Genomic DNA, 18,302 nt, shown 5'->3' on the forward strand with positions numbered 1-18,302 from the left:
CTCTTCTACCTCACTCACAAAGGATCACAATTTTCAATAATTTTATCTGTCACGCTTTGCGAAACAAGTCAGCGATTCTTGACAACTTGGTTTATTAAAATATATCCCTCAACCAGAAATCTGAGATGAATATGGAATTTATGATTTCTCTTAAACTTGGATATAAATGCTCGATTTTGTTCTAATTTTTCCCATGCCAGTATTTTTAGGTTCTGTATTAGATGAAGTGTGATAATGGAATACTTCGGTGGACTGTATCTAGTACCTCATGCACAGTTCAACATTTTCTAAAAATTATCACATATCTCATGTAAAGTGAAGGAAGTACTCGATATGGTCTAAACCTGGCACGTCGCAATTTTATATCATATTTTTTTGGTCCAATATGAAATGGTCAATACTGGCTCATTCCTTCGGAAGCCACTCCACAGATGGTTAATCGTTTAAATAATCATAAAGAAAGTCGAAATATATTTTATTAATTGAACATTGCCTAAGGGTACACATCTGCCGGCAAAAACGTCTGATACTTTTTAATTTGTTTTTTTTTTTTTTTAACTGTTTAGTACCCTTTATTGTATAACTCTCTACATACACCACGTTATCTGACTTCTCGTATTAATGGTAACATATATAGGGTATGATAAAAAAAACAGCAACAAAGACAAACGCCATAATTTTTACATTTTTTATACATTTTATTGAATGAAAGCAAAATATGTCGGAAAAAGCATAAAATTTTAGATTTGTTAGAATTGGTCACCTTTGGCACGAATTATGGCCTTCAAACGGCCAATGAAACCGGTACAAGCTGCCCGAATGTTATGTTTGCGTGGCCAAGGCTTTAATACACCCTTCAGAATATTTTCGCGATAATATTCGGTATTTATTCTGATGCTACGGTCAATTAATATGAGCGGAGAGCGAACATACAATTTTGCAATTTTTGCATCTCACCCTGTATTTCAGCCTAATCTTGAAAAGTAGTACATAACTAATTTGGCTCATTTGAGCGGACTTAGTCTTTTGAGAAATTCAACAAGGTAGTAGCCGTTTTCATTCAAGTTCTACTTGCTTCTGATCAAGTTCTTTTAGACTGACATTACTCCCTTTTGAGGCGTTGTGCTTTGTATTTCCCAGTATTTCAGTATTTTTATACCTTTCAGACCTTTCTGTGTTTTATAACACTAAACACCGATAAAATGCATTTAAATTGACTCATATTATTAATGATTTTTTTTTTATTTTTAGGGGCTTATAACTGAGTCATCCCAATTATATTTATTTATATGCTAAGGTAAGTTATACCCGAACTGAATCCTTGAATATTTTTCATTTTTAAATTTTTTTCAAAACTAAATTTAGTTTAAGGGAATGTTTTCCACTTTTTATTTAAATATTCCTTTAATACAACCAGTATAAAAGTTTGAAAAGTATTAATATTAGAACGCCGACTCCACCTGCGATACTTTGTTAACATATGTTTTAAATATACTTCTTTTTGTACCAAAGCTGACATTAATTTCAACAACACCAAAACTTTAGCCAATAATAAAACCATGAACCAATCCACAACATCGATTTAGCCTCGAACTCAAACTCTAACCTGTCAGCTTCAAAAATACGCCCAAATTTTTACAATGTCCGCTATGCGATAATCGATGCCAAGCGTTCAATGTTGCTGTGCCTTTGTGTGGTGTTGCGCATTGCATTGCAACGCTTGGATTCCTTATCAATTTTATTGTCACTGTGACCGTCATCCCGGGCCACAGCCAATTTGTGTCAATAGCTGTAAAACGAAATGGAAATGAATACACAAAAAATAACGAAAGAAAAGAAACGTCAGTTATTTCGTGGATTTTGGCGGCTGAAAGTGAAAATAGGAAGTAGGAGCACAAGCGAACAACGCGGTTAGTTGTAGCTGCATATATTTGTATGTATGTATGTAGGTAAAATAATATACGACGAGTAAAATATGTGTTAACAGTTTTTTTTTTTTTTGACACTGAAAAAAAATTAATTAATAAAAGAAACAAGCGTAAAAGTATCTGTCGGTCCTTCCAACAGAAGTATACCCTCAGCCAATGTTCGATTATTTAAATATATTTTGACTCCTGTTATTTTTATTCAAACTCTTGACCCTCCTTGGAGTGGATTCTGAAGGAATGGGCCAATATGGTCCATTTCGTATCGGACCTAAATAAATACGATATAAATATTGCGACGTGCCAGGATTGGACTATATTGGTAAAATCCTTCACTTAACATGAGATAATTTTTAGAAAATGTTAACAAGTGCGTGAGGTGCCAGATATAGTCTGGCATATATATAAAAAAAATTGGTATGGACAATATTACAAGAAAATCTAAAATTTATATTCAATTTATGGAAAATCATATATTTATCTCAGGTTTCCGGCAAAGAGAGATATATTTAGATATAGCAAGTTGTAAAGAATCGCTGACTTGTTTCGCAAGGTATGACAGATAAAAGTATTGAAAATTGTGACCCTTTGTGTGTGAGGTACCAGAAGGGGTTCACAGATATATATCATCTGCACAACAGATATTGTATTACCAACAATGTTTGTATGTGTGAAATGTGAAGATTGTTGAATGCTTATTTCTCTTTCTTTGAGCGTTTTCCTTTTCAAAATCTTGAACTCTATGTGGAACAGGTAGCAAAATAAATGGTCCGATCTCTACCATTTTTACAACAGATCTTATGTTGATGGAAATATTGAGATGTACTAAGTTTTGAATGGAATCGGATGTTAATTTCGTTTTTTAAGAGCTTCATGGATATTCAAAATTTTGAGCCTTTGTGGGGGAGGTACCAGAAGGAGTGGACCAATATATCCCATCTTCACAATAGATCTTTTGTTAATGATAATTAAAGAGACCATGGAGCTTATTTAAGATTTTATAAATGTTTTGGTTATTCAAAACATTGACCCTTTGTAAGGTAGGTACCAGAAGGAATGGTCCGATCTCTTCCGTTTTTATAACAGCTCCAGTGTTAATAGAAATATTCAGATGTGCCAAGTTCTGATGGAATCGGATGTTAATTTCGCGTTTTATGAGCGAACCCTTTGTGAGGGAGGTACCTGATGGGGTGGACCGATATTGTCCATTTTCGCACCTGACCTAGCACTGACCCAAATATTAGGATATGCAAAGTTGGAGCAGAATCGGATTATCGTTTCTCCTCCTGTGCAAAAAATATGATTTTTGGAAAATTTGTGTGGGATGTACCGGAAGGAGTGGACCGATGCGTTCCATTTCAAACCAGACCTTGGGTTAACAAAATCATTGGGATGTGTGAAATTTGAAGACAATCGGACCCTTACGTCACATCTTATAAGAGTTTTAATTATTCAAAATGTTGACCCTTTGTAGGGGAGGTACCTGATGGAGTGGTCCGATATGGTCCATATTCGCACCTGACCTAGCACTGACTTAAATATTAGGATTTGCAAAAATCGAATTATCGCTTCACCTTTTGTGCAGAAAATATATTTTTTGAAAATTTCGACCTTTTGTGGGGGAAGTACCAGAAGGAGCGGAACGATGTATTCCATCTTGGCAAAAGATCTTGGGTTAATAACATTATTGGGATGTGTGAAATTTGAAGACAATCGGAGACTTACATCACATTTTATAAGAGTTGTACTTATTTAAAATTTGGCCCTTTGTGGGGGAGGTACCTGATGGAGTGGACCGATGTATTCCATCTTGGCACCAGACCTTGGGTTAACAAAATCAATGGGATATATGAAATTTGAAGACAATCGGATACTTACATCACATTTTATTAGAGTTGTACTTATTCAAAATTTGACCCTTTGTGGGGGAGGTACCTGATGGAGTGGTCTGGTATTGTCCATATTCGCACCTGACCTAGCACTGACTCAAATATTAGGATTTGCAAAGTTGGATCAAAATCGGATTATCGTTGTTTTTTTTGTGCAAAAAATTTATATTTTGAAAATTTCGATCTTTTGTGGGGGAGGTACCAGAAGGAGCAGACTGATATATTCCATCTTAACACCAGACCTTGAGTTGATAGGAATATTGGGATGTGTGAAATATGAAGACAATCGGACTTTTACATAACATTTTATAAGAGTTGTAATTATTGAAAATTTTGCCCCTTTGTGATGGAGGTACTTGATGGAGTGGACCGATATTGTCCATTTTCCCACCTGACGTAGCACTGACGTAAATATTAGGTTTCGCAAAGTTCGAGCAAAATCGGATTATTCTTTCTCTTTCTGTGCAAAAAAAAAATATTTTTTGAAAATTTCGAACTTTTGTGGGGGAGGTACCTGAAGGAGTGGACCAATATTGCCCATCTCCGAACTCGATCTTAGTTTTACAATAATATTACGATACACTATGTTTGGACCAAAATCGGATATTCCTTCGAGAGTTAACGTGCGCGCCAGCCAGACAGACGGACGGACATCGCTAGATCGACTCCAAATGTCCAGAAACGGATTTGATAAAAGAGACCTAGGGTCTAAAACCGTTATTTCGACTAGGCACGTTTGACCGTATAAAATGATATATACCCTCTCTAGCCATATGTCTGAGGGTATTAAGAGCTGCCCCATTTAAGAACACCCATTCGAAACGGTTGAAACTAGTATCTGGATTTACTGTATAGATTATTCGGCTCATATCGCTCTAGAACTTTTGTGGGCTATTTATGTAATTATTTTATTTTTTTGGTAATTTTTGATTTTTCCTTTCCGTGTACCCACGCAACCGCGGCCAAGCTCATGCTTTACTCAGCTAACGTGGCTGTCTTGATTTCATCACCTGTAGCAGCTTAACTCCTTGTGGTGGTTTGCATACCAATGTGGCATTCCGGCTCCAAGCCACTGCCACTTTGGATGATTCAATGCTCCTCTGCCTTACAAATGGCCCATAGACACCTCTTTACATGGGGTAGATGGTGCTGAGTTGCCACCAAGCGAATGCAAAATGCTAACGATTTATGTTTTGTTAAAGATTTTCTGTTTTGATTCGTTCATTTTGTTTTTGTTTTTTTTTTTTTTTTTTGTTTTTCTTTTTGGATGTCGTTATTTGTTTTACCGGCATTTACGGGGCTTTTGCTCGTTCATTCGTTGGCTTTTGGATTTATTTTGATAATTTCGTATGCATCGGAAGCAAATGTTAATATGGGTATGTATGTGTTTCTATATCAGTTGGTGCCACTTTTGCTTTGGCATACTGCCAATGCAAAATGTGATGGTGCTGTTACTCTTGGCTGTGGAACAGTTTGGCAGACCCATTAAAAATAGCTTCCCGGTGACTTGAATTTTTTTTATTTTAATGCATGTTAATGTTACGAACATTGTGAGAGAAATTCGCTTACCTTCGAAGTAAGTGCGTAAAAAGACCCTTTTTATACCCTCCACTATAGTATGGAAGGTATATTAAGTTTGTCATTCCGTTTGTAACACCTCGAAGTATTACCCAAAAAGCATATATATTCTTGATCAGCATAAAATACTTTGACAGAAAATTATTCCTGCAGGACCACGCCTTCGTGTAGCCCCCAAATAACGGCACCTCCTGATATTCGGCATTTTGATGAATTTAGCGACTTTATTCATCGAAATAATTTCAAATTTGGTATTTTATGTTCGTAATGGATACTACAGCCTATGACAGAAAATTGCCTGTGCAGGTCCACGTCTTCGTATAGCCTCCATATAATGGCACCTCCCTATTTTCGGTATTTTGGTGATTTAAGCGACATTATTCATCGGAAATGTTGCAAATTTGGTATTTGAAGTTCAAAATGGATACTACAGCCTAAGACAGAAAAGTGTCTGTGCAGGTCCATGTTTTGGTATAGCTCCCTATATTCGGTATTTTAATGATTTTAGCTACTTTATTCACCGATTTTATGAACTTTATTCTAGTTATGTTGGAAATATATAAGAAAAGACTAGCGAGTTGCCGATATTTCGTCTGCGAAAAGTTCATCTTAAAAATTCAGATTTATTCCAAAATTTCGTGTTAGGCCTTTTTAGTACTCAAAATACACAATTTGTTCAGTTTGACAATTTTTCTTCAAAACTTCTTACATTGTACTAAATTTTCCGACTTCTTTTCATTTTCAAAATTTTCCCTTTTTTGTAAAAATGTTTACCTTTTACATCAAACAGCCTTCAAAATCTTTCATTTTGAAGTTTGCCGAGGAGGATATTAGTAAAACCAGTCCACAATGGACCCCCATCGAATTTTTCTGTATAAAACTACTATAACGCCTCCATATAAAAACCCTAGAAACAAACAGTGACCTCAATATGAAATTTCGGGATTTCATCTTCATCCCTTCACCCAATACCAAATTTAGTAACATTTAGTACACTTATTCTAAACAATCTCCATCTCTCCATCCTAGATATCAACAGTGATCCAAAATTATAGTACTAATACTTTTCGTATAATTGTAGTACTTATTTGCACTATCACCTCCATATCTCATACGCAAATACCAACAGAGACCTCAATATCCAATTTCGGGATTACAGCTGTATCCCTTCACCCAACACTCAATTTAGTAACATTTAAAACTTCTCATATAATTTTAGTACCTATTTCCAAACCCGTTCCATATCTCAATCCAAGATTCCAACAAAGACCTCAATATAAAATTTCAGGATTGTAGCTCTCAAATTTCCCCCATTACCAAATTTAGTACAATTTTAGTACGCATATCCAAAATATCAACAACAGACACCAACAGCAACATTCATATGAAATTTCGGAATTCCGGCTCTATTTCTTCACCCAATACCCAATTTAGTACCACTTAGTTTTGTTTCGAACAATTAAAGTTCGTGTTTCTACAACCACCTTCATATCTCAATTCCAGATACCAACAGAGACTTAAATATCAAATTTGAGGGTTGCAGCCCTATACTTTCCCCCTATTACCAAATTTAGTACCATTCAGAACTTTCCGTACACCACCTCCATTTTTAACCACAGACGCCAATAGTGACATCTATATCATATTTCAGGATTTTACCTCTATTACTTCACCCAATACCAAATTTAGTACTATTTAGTACTATTCGAACCAGTATAGTACAAATTTCCAATACCAACTCCATATCTTAACCACAGACGCCAATAGTGACATCTATAACAAATTTCAGGATTTCAGCTCCATTCCTTCACTCAATACCAAATTTAGTAACATTTAGTACTTTTCGTACAAATATGGTACACATTTCCACAACCACCTCCATATCTCAATTAAAAATGCCAACATAGACCTCAATATCAAATTTGAGGATTTCAGCCCTATGTTTTCCCACATTACCAAATTTAGTACCATTCAGTTCTTTTCAAACAATTATAGTACGCAGCACCAATACCACCTCCAACACCATATCTCAATTCCAGATATCAACAGAGATCTCAATATCAAATATCAGAACTGTATCTCTACCCCTTCACCCAATTCAATAAATAGTACCATTCAGTACTTTTCGTACAAGTGTAGTACACATTTCAGACCCCACCTCTGTATGTCCTAGCTTAACATGAACAGCGAACATAACACCAAATTTCAGATTTCAAGCAATATCTTTTAACCCAATGCCAAATTGTATTATATATTGTACTATTTAGTAATTTTCGAACAAATATGGGAGGCGTTCCCAAACCCACCATCAAATCTTCAGCACTGTTGCCATCAGTAATGCAAATACCCAATTTCAGAATTGTATCTCTATCCCTTCATCCAATACCAAATTTATTACCGTTTTGTACTTTACGCACAATTTGGTACACATTTCCGAAACCACCTCCACATGTCCAGCCTACACAAGAGCAGTGACCCAATACCAAATTTCAGATTTCAAACACTAAATGTTAGCTCATTACCAAATTGTACCAAATATAGCACCCTTCAGGACTTTTCGTACAAATATAGCACACATTTCCGAAAACAACGCCAAATCTAAAACACAGATAGCATCCGTTATCTAAATATCAAACTTCTGAATTTTATCTCTATCCCTTCACCCAATACCCAATTTAGTACCACTTAGTACAGTACACTTTTCCGAAACCATCTCCATTTGCCCAGGCTACTCATCAAAAGCGACCCTAATACCAATTTTCAGATTTCAAGCACTATCCGTTTACACAATGCGAAATTGTACCAAATATAGTACTATTTAGTACTTTACCTGCACTTTATATGGACATTTAGAAAACAGGAACCCCAATACAAAATTTCAAAATACCAGCTTCATCCGTTCATCCTAAATAAACCGTTTTCAAATTTAGTACCATTTTGTGCAGGTCGTACACTTAGTACACATTTCCTAAATCATCTTCATATTTCAAAATTACTTTCTAACCTGGATTCTCATACAAAAATTTCAAGTTGGTACCATTTTAGAATTTTTCGTAATCTTAGTGTTCGAATTTCCAAAAAAACCGTTTGGTAAATCTATTCTGCACTCCATCTGTATCCAATAGGTAAAGCCCGAAAGTGCCTGTCCAAATGTACCATTCAGTACTTTTCATACAATTATAGTACATATTTCCAAAACCACCTCCATATGTGTTTATCGCAAACCTACTACCAACCAGAATCTCAATGCAAAATTTCAAAATACCAGCTTCATCCGTTCACACTACACAAACCGGTTCCAAATTAAGTACCATTTAGTACAGTTCGCATACTTAGTACACATTTCTAAACCATATATCGAACTCACTTCCCAACCTTGATTCTCTTACAAAAAATGTCAAGTTTCTTAGCTCTATCCGTTCACATAATACCAAATGGACCATTTAAGAAGGTTAGTACCATTTTAGAACCTTTCCTAACCTTATAAATCGAATTTCCAAAAATCCTTTGTAACATCTATCCTTCACTCCATCGGTGACTCTCATTTCAAATGTTAGAATTGTAGCTCATTTCATGGTATAAAATTGTTTTTTTTTTATTTATTTATTTATTTATTTTTTGATTTTGAAAAATATTGGTCATATAGTCAGTCTACTCTAAATTTCGACCATAATGTGAAAAATGTTGATACCGTGAGAATCATTCAAGATGATTTATTTCATTCTTGAAAAACTTTCAATAGATGTAGCACGATGTTTCAATTCAGAGTCAAGGTTATGTTCAAAGTGAATGAGGAAAAGACATATTTTCCCAAAATATAATATATTCCAAAAAATATTCTGGGAAATGTTGGACAATAGCAGATTTTTTTGCTATTCTTTTAATTTTTAATAAAAAGCTTTCCTGACCTATGACAATACGATGACAACGACCTTCAAAACTTTATCTGAATGGCAATCGACAACAAAAGAATTAGAAAATTATCTGAATAAACAAAAGACTTAAGACACAAACGTCGAAGCAGGGTCATTCCAAACATCAAAGCTATTAAAAATATACACACACACACACAAACACACACATTTCTTACAACAATAACAAGAAACAAAGATGTACAATGTTTCGCATGAATTACAACAAATCATTTTAATTTAAAATAAAACCGAAATCAACAATAACAACAACGACAACCAAAATTCAAAGTATTCTCATTTTAAGAGAGATAAAAAGAGATTTTTGTGAAGAGGGAGGGAGAGAGAGACCAATTAAGGATGTATCAAATTACAACGCGTAAACGTTTGTTTGATGTTGTGAGAAAATAACTGTTTAATTAACAAACAAAATTCTTGCATTTAACCTGTGACCTTTTCATTTGTGACTTGCTTAAAGATTTTTCATTAAAAACAAATATAAATAAATGAAGATGTCGATGATAATGTAAAATGAGAAACGATGTGAAAAAGAATGGCAATTAAAAAAAATTGCCATGAATCGACAGTTAATAACAACCTTTTTTGGGTGGCGGTGGTTTCAGAAAATCAAGTGATGAAAGAGACAATATGAATAGTAATAAAAAATATGAAGAAATGTCAAAATGTTAGGGACGCGAAAAAAATACATGAAAATAAATTGGCGGAACAAAGATAAAACTTCTCAATGGGGGTTGGATTAATAATTTGACTTAAGGTCAACGTACGTCTAAAAATATCATATGGAGGAGAATTGTTTTTTCAATAACTTGTGAAATTTTCACACGTTCGAAATGTTAGTTGCAATAAGGAAGAAAGGGCACATTTTACACGTTTTAAAAAATGTATTTTTGTGTTATTGTTTGAACATCTGTGGCACCCCATATAATTTTTTGGTACGGGACTATTAAGTATTTTGTGCTAAAAGGAGGACTATATTTCGTACGATTGGTACATATGGGATATATCGACAGACTTTTCTGGTACTTCCCCCACAAAGTGTTCAAAATTTTGAAAATACGAAATGCTTATAAAACTCGAAATAAACATCCAACTCTCTTTAAATTTCACATATCCAAACATTTTTGCAAACGGAAAGTCTGTTGTGAAGATGAGAGATATCTCCCAAACCGTTCTGATACTCCAACCACAAAGGGCCGAAATTTCCAATACTTATATCTTTCATAATTGCGAAACCAGTCGGCGATTCTTTACAACTTGCTATATCTAAATATTTCTCTTAACCAGAAATCTAATCGGAAATAATTAATCGAAATTTATGATTTCGTATAAAATTGGATATAAATATTCGATTTCTTTTAAATTTGATGAAGTGGAAAATTTCGGTCTGTTATATCTGGTACCTCACGCATATTTCCACATTTTTCTAAAAGTTGCACATATCTCATATCAAGTATACGAATTATACGATGTAGTCAAAATATGACCCGTTGTAATATTTATATCAGAGTTAGGTCAGATATGAATTGGTAAATATCGGCCATCTGCTTCAGAACCTTCCCCATAAAGGGTCAACAGTTAGAATAATCATAACTCCAGGCTGGGATGTATACCATCTGTCGGCAAAACTAACTGATAGTATTTAACTTGGTTTTTTAGTTCCGTTGTATAAATTTGTACAAAATGTGCAAATTTTGGTAGCAAGTGTACTTTTTATTGCTGTTCGAACTGGCAGATCATATGTTAAAATAAGTGCTATTTCGAACCCTTTGTACATTTGGTTTATACCCTACATCCCATAGTGGTAAAGGTATTATGTCTTTGTGTTTGTAACATGGAGAAGGAAGCGAGATAGACCCATAGTTACTTTAAAGGATCTTCATAGAATCACTTTCTGAGTCGATTTATGCATGTCAGTCCGTACGTCCATGTATTTTTGTAAGAAAAATGCAGGTCGCATTTATTATACGATTAAGATGAAATTTTCCAAACAATCATCTGGTGCCCAATAAACATGATATAAATGGGAGCTATATCCAAATCTGAACTGATCTTGATATAGCTTCCATTCATATCATGTTTATTGGGCACCAGATGGCTAATATCAGTCCAACTGACCTGAATTTTGGCACATCCGTACTTCAAATTTTGATAAAAATCGGTTCAGATATAGCTATAGCTCCCAAATATACAGGGTGTGCTAAAAAAACTGCAACAAAGTCAAACGTCATAATTTTTACATTTTTTTAATTTTATTGAATGAAAGCAAAAAATGTCGGAAATAGCATCATATTTAGGAATAGGTTTAGATTTGTTCGAATTATTCACCTTTGGCACTAATTATGGCCTCGAACGGCCAATGAAACTGTCACACGCTGCCCAAATGTTGCTCTGCTGTATTTTGGCCCATTCCCGTCGAAGCACTTGCTTGAGACGATCGACACTCTGGTATTTTTTAGTGCCAACCTTGCTTTCCAAAGCACTCCAGACACAATAGTCCAACGGATTGGTATCCGGAGATTTTGGTGGCCATTGTGCGCTGGAAATGAAGCGTGAAACCTCATTTTATAACTATTCTTAGGTGGCGAGTGCTGAGTGCGATGGTGCTGAGTCCTGTTGGAACGTCCAAAGTCTGCGGCCACAATGTTTGCGTGCCCAAGGCTTTAATACACCCTCCAGAATATTTTCGATATAATATTCGCATTTATTCTGATGCCACGGTCGATTAATACGAGCGACCATCGTCTTTCGGCGGGAAATGGCGGCCCACACCATCACCATGGCCGGTGTTTGAGTTCTGTTGGTCAACTGAAGGTGCACATTTTCAGCTGATAAACCCGATCATTTTGTTTGTTTACAAACTGCTGGACAACGAATGTTTTCTCATTGGAGGCACCCAAATTCGGCAGTTCACCACTTTTGGCCAAGTGAAGCAACTCTTTAGCTCTTTTGAGCCTCTTATCCTTCTGTTGCGACGTAAGTTCTTGCACTTTTTGGAATTTCAATGGCTTTATCCCGAGCTAATTTTTCAATATTTGCCAAATGGAATATTACGATATGTTCAGCTCACGAGCCATTTTTCGGCCACTGCTACGCGGGTTTCGATCAAGTCGCTTCTTTACTTTTCGAACCATTTCTGCTGATGTTGCTGTTTTCTTCCGTCCACTTCCTTGACGTCGGGCTACGCTACCAGTATCACGGTAACGAGCGATGGTGCGACACACAAAAGATTTATTCACATTTAAATGCTGGAGTGCTCTAACGATAGCAACTGGTGGTTTTCCAGCCAAATAAAAAAAAAAAAATTTAATATAATCCTTATCGAAGTCATATCATGCATTATACAGCAATGCTATTTGGTACAAAAGCCTGCGTCAAATTTATTTAAAATCGATTCAGAGTTGGCTATAGTTCCCAAATTGTGACTACTTTAAAGCCATGCTACGCATTCAAATAAGATTCTTAGTTGATATAATCTACTTCACATAAATTCCCAATATAAACTATTTTCTGTTACGGCCGCTCTGCTAAATACGCATGGGTGGTGTAGGGTATCATATAGTAGGCCCCGCCCGAATTTTGACCTCTCTCTTCAGGTTATAGTTTGCCTTATGGTGGGGTTGAACTAGTCATCTTCAGATTATACTGATAATGCTGAATATGGCACATTCAAGTTTTCGTTGGATGTATTCATTCTCATTCGGAAATTCTCCCAAAGTCATCTCACCTCAAATTTATTAAACTACCCCCCTTTGCTGAATATGCAAAAGCTGTGAATCACATGGCGCAAAACAAACGGTAGGTGATTTCTTATACCTTTAGGCAATCTGCAAAAGGGTCATAAATTGAGATATCTTTATGTGTATTTTTTTAGTCATAGCTTCAGTCTCAGTTTCTCTCTTTCTGTATTTTTACTTGCCCTGCAGCTTGGCCAGAAGGCGGAAAATTCAAAATAACCTTAACGTCATAACTAACATAGCCATGTTTAGACGCTAACAGCAATGCCGATTGCATAGCCTTTTTGGTTGGGTACTTCTTCAGCACGAGATGAGACGAGAGACGTTGCAGATGAAATCTCGTACTTCATGGATTGCGTAGCAGCGAAGTTACTGTTGTAGTTGTTGTTGCTGTTGTTGTTGTTTTCATTACCATTTTTGCTGTTGTTATTTATTATTGCTTTTAATAAAGACATTCTGTCTGTGAAATTCACATGACCTTAAACACACCGTGATAACAATAACAACAGCAACAACAACAACAATGTAGCAACCCACCAAGTCAAGCTAGAAACAAATACTGACGATAGAAAAATATAAAAAAAACATTTTAATTAAAACTTAGAAGAAAAATTATTAACAGCAACATTGTTCAGCAATGAGGAAGATAATAATGATGATGACGATCTCCATGATGATGAGGAAGGTGAGGAACATAAGATAATTATGTTAAATACAAGGTAGTGCGGTAGGCATTCAAGTACTTTATCTGCATATCAAATTAGTTTTCTTTATTTCAAAATGATTGTTAATCCATTGACGCCATGGGGTGTTAAATGAAGTGCGAAATGGAAAATTTATGTGCTTTGGGAAAATGTTCATATTATGGGAAATCCTTCAATTGCAAATAGTTGAGAAGTGAAAACGTGGATGAGAATTTTTTACAACAGTTGCGAAGGTAGTGAAGCTTTACAATATTCCATTGCACAGTGGTCGCTGCCATTGGCCAAAATTCAAAAAATGAAAATCAGATATTTATTATCAAATGTGTACACATGAACTCTTAAGAGGTTAAACTTTTTAGAAAACCTAATAATCTTGGCTTCATTCTAACGGCGCACTTCGGTGGGATCAGTGAAAAAGTGGAGTAAAAATAGATCTGTATTACAAAATTAAATACATTTTAAAATGACAAGTCTTGGTATAATTATTGAAAAGCAAGGTATTGACTTATTTTTAGTTCAGTAATTTGTGTGTTTAGCAGTTGGGTATAATATAGACGGTGTGAGTGTTCTGAGTTGCCTTTAAGATTAATTTTGAAAATAAAATTGGATTTCAGTTAAAGTTTTAATTCTTTTCCCCCCTGAATCCTCCACTGTGATTTTTTCACGCCATTAGTAATGGTCCTAAGATTCTTGAAGTGCTAATTTAACTTTCAGATTTTGTCAGATTTGTATGTTATGCCCAATATACTGAAGTGACTTCGCTGAAATTTTGTCAATTCTATGGTGCTAATGACACAGAATATGTTTTTGTTGTTTGGATTGATAAAGATGTAAATGAGAGGTGTTCAATATTGTTACAAGGATTGACTTCCGGATGCCATATTAATGTCGAAACATTTAAGGACTTTACACTGGAAACTGCTAAAGAGTTAACAAATAGACATCCATGACACTATCTTACACCCACAGTTCATAAAATTTTAATACATGATCCCGACATTTTAAATTTGTCATTGTATCGATTGGAGAATTATAAGGAGGCCGCGAAGTCTGGCAACAAAGATATAAAAAAGTTTCGACTAAATCATACCCGAAAAAAATCTCGTGTTTCAACAAACACAGATCTTATTAACCGTCTTCTTCTGAGCTCTGACCCTTTTATAACGAGACAGCGAACGTTAACAAGCAATAATATATATATATATATATATTATTAAAATCTGCATTTGATTTACTTGAATAACACTGAAATTTATATATATCCATAAGTAACTTTGATTTAATTTTATATTGAATTGTTTATTTTGTTTACAAAAAAATAATCAAATTTGGAATTGATTTGTATAAAAATACTTCTATTTTTGGAGGTACCTTTACGAGGGTACTCTACCTGAAGGCGGGCCGTTCCAAGACTATTTTTTAGCTCTTTAGAACGTAAAATGTCAAATAACAGAGCAATCTAGTGTAGAAATGTGACGATAATTGGGCAAATAACCCTTATTCGGGAGGTACGTTGTAAGGGGACCATGCCAAAACATGCCTCGACCATATCCATTTTGTCACATTTTTTATTTTTATCCAATCAATATACCCTAACCAAAGATTCATATTGATATCTGCACAGAAAGTGTTTTTGGCCGCTGTTCCCATACGACCTCGACCACTGAGCATTGGTTTGGTGGGAGCCAGTAACACAAGGACCAAAGTAGGATTGTAAATTTTGGCACATATGACCGAAAACAGCCTAGATAATAAATTTATGGAATTTGATGAAAATCGGTTCCGATATACAGGACGAGATAAAAAAAACTGCAACAAAGTCAAACGCCATCATTTTTACATTTTTTTTTTTATATTTTATTGAATGAAAGCAAAAATATCGGAAATAGCATTAAATTGTAGAATAAGTTTAGATTTGTTAGAATTGGTCACCGAATTATGTCCCTCAAACGGCCAATGAAACCGTCACACTCTGCCCGACTGTTGCTCTGCGGTATCATCGGAGAAAACCAAAAACCAAATTCGGCAGTTCACCACTTTCGGCCAAGCGAAGCAACTCTTTAGCTCTTTGTATTTCTTTTCTGTTGCGGTGTAAGTTCTTGCACTCTTTGGAATTTCAATGACTTACATTCATCCAGACCTTGGATTAAAAAAAAATATTGTGATGTGTGTAATTTGAAGGCAATCGGATTTTAAAATAGTTATAATCATTCAAAATTTTAACACATTTGTGGGGGAGGTACTTTAAGGAGTGCACCGACATTGTCCATTTTCGCAGCTGACTTGGCACTGATGCAAATATTAGGATTTGCAAAGTTGGAGCAAAATCGGATTATATTTTCTCTTTATGTGCAGCAAAGTATTCTTTTGGCCTTTTTGGGGGAGGTACCAGAGGGAGTGGACCGATAATGCCTATCTTCGAACGCGATCTAAGTTTGATGATAACATTACGATGTACCAAGTTTGGACCAAATCGGATATTCTGTTCGAGGTCTAAAATTTAAGGTCTAAAATCGTTATTTCGACGAAGCACGTTTTGGCAGTATTAAGTGATATATACCCTCTCTAGCCATATGGCTGAGTGTACAAAAATGAGATGGTTCCGAAAAATGCTAAATTGTGAAAAGTCTGGGCAATCATGTAGAGCTGGTTCAAAAAAATTAAAAATCTGTAAATTCGGCCGGGCCGAACATTGAACACCGTCTATTTGGAAGAAATTTACAAATTTTCAAATAAATCCTATGAAACATCCTGCTAAAGTCTTAAAAAAATATCAAATATGGTCAGTTACCATTATATTGGGGTCTATACGAAGACGTAGACCTGCATAGACAATTTTCTGTCATAGACTGTAGTACCCATAAGGAACTTCAAATACGAAATTTGAAACAATTCCGGTGAATAATGTCTCTAAAATCATCAAAATATCGAATATAGGGAGGTACCGTCTCAGTGGCAGAAAAATGGTTCGTGAGCTCAACATATCGCAATATTCTATTCGGCAAATATTGAAAAATTAGTTCGGGGTAAAGCCATTGAAATTCCAAATAGTGCAAGAACTACACCGCAACAGAAAGAAAATAGACTCAAAAGAGCTAAAGAGTTTCTTCGCTTGGCCGAAAGTGGTGAACTTCCGAATTTGGTTTTCTCCGATGAGAAAACATTTGTTGTCCAGCAGTTATTTGGTCATTTGAGCTGATATTAGCCATTTGGTGAACAATGAACCCGAAATCGGACGAATATTTATATGTGGTGTAGGGTATTAATACGTAAGAGTGTGGGGTATTTTGTATGGCAAAATATTCTTAAAATTCTAACGCAAAAAAGCCTTTGTAGACTTTGAAAATGTTGTTAAAAGAATATGTTTAAAAAATATTGCGACCCTTACAGTCCTTCAGAGTAACTTTCATAGCTCTATCGATCAACGTTCGAATTTTTGCTGCTACATCCCAAATATTAATATTACCCTTCTGTGGTGGCAACAACTCCATCGCCCTATCTCAGTATCTATTTGAAACAAATTGCCACCAATTTTTGCGTAACAAACAATGACAGGCCTGTTATTAAGCAAACAAAAGACTTAAGACACGAACATCTTCACTTAGCCACAATTGAAAGTAATCGAATGCAAAACTCATTCAATTGCCTGTTAAATAACTTTGGCCCCAAAACCCCGAACCAAAATTCAGGAAATACAAATCCTCTTCATAAATGTATTACAAAAAATAACAACAACAACAAAATCAGATATTTGAAAAAAAAATACACTGACACAAAGCGAAATTTATTTATTAACACCCCAGCAAAAAATGCACGCCGCAAAATAACCCATTTTTTCGCACACATTTTTCTTTTATTTTGCCACTTTTTTTTTTTTTTTTTTTTTTTTTTTCATTGATAAAAGAAAACAACAATAGCCGCAGCAAATGCTGGCATTAAAAAATTATTGCCCTCAAAAATAAATAAATAAATAAAGCTTTGCGTGTTTGAAAAATGAACTCCCAATCACCGACAAAAACACCAAAAGGTGATGATGAAGTTTAACGGAATTTCAAATAATATTAGACCAATTTTGTGTTTGGTGCCATTGTTGCTGCTGTTGTTGTTGGCGTTGTTACAAATTATTATTGGCTTTTTGGCTAATTTATAAAATAAGTTATATATTTTTTTTCCATTGTTATTTTGGAAGTGCTAACGTTATTAACACGCCGTAGCCAATAATACCCACAGACACTAGCCGACACACAAACAAGCACACACACACACCACTGGCTTACAAATTATTGCATTTCATTATCATTAATAAGTTTTATTGTTGTTATTATTTATCTTGTGATTTTTTGTTGTTTGTTGGTTTATTTGTTCATTCGTTTTCGATTGTTTGTTATAATGTTTATTATTTGATTGCCTAATGCAATTTTTATTTAGAGGTCTAGGTGAAGTAACTTTTCTGTAGTTGTTGCTAGTTTTGTGTTTTTTTTTATAACTGCAGTTACAGCTCTGGGGGGACTTTTTCTGAGTTTTTTTTCCTCTCCCCTAA

At 35.0% G+C, this 18,302-nt stretch overlaps 1 protein-coding gene across 1 annotated transcript in view; it reads left to right on the forward strand.

Moving 5' to 3' along the window:
- LOC101900635 (glucose dehydrogenase [FAD, quinone]) overlaps positions 1 to 18,302 on the forward strand; it is a 116,632-nt gene that overhangs the window by 59,668 nt on the left and 38,662 nt on the right. Inside the window, exon 3 of the mRNA XM_059126484.1 lies at positions 1,252 to 1,297. The gene's annotated coding sequence lies outside the window, so the exon portion shown is untranslated. The remainder of the gene's footprint in view (positions 1 to 1,251; positions 1,298 to 18,302) is intronic.

Source organism: Musca domestica, unplaced genomic scaffold (genome assembly GCF_030504385.1).
Source record: "Musca domestica strain aabys unplaced genomic scaffold, Musca_domestica.polishedcontigs.V.1.1 39, whole genome shotgun sequence".
Taxonomy (NCBI): Eukaryota; Metazoa; Arthropoda; class Insecta; order Diptera; family Muscidae; genus Musca; species Musca domestica.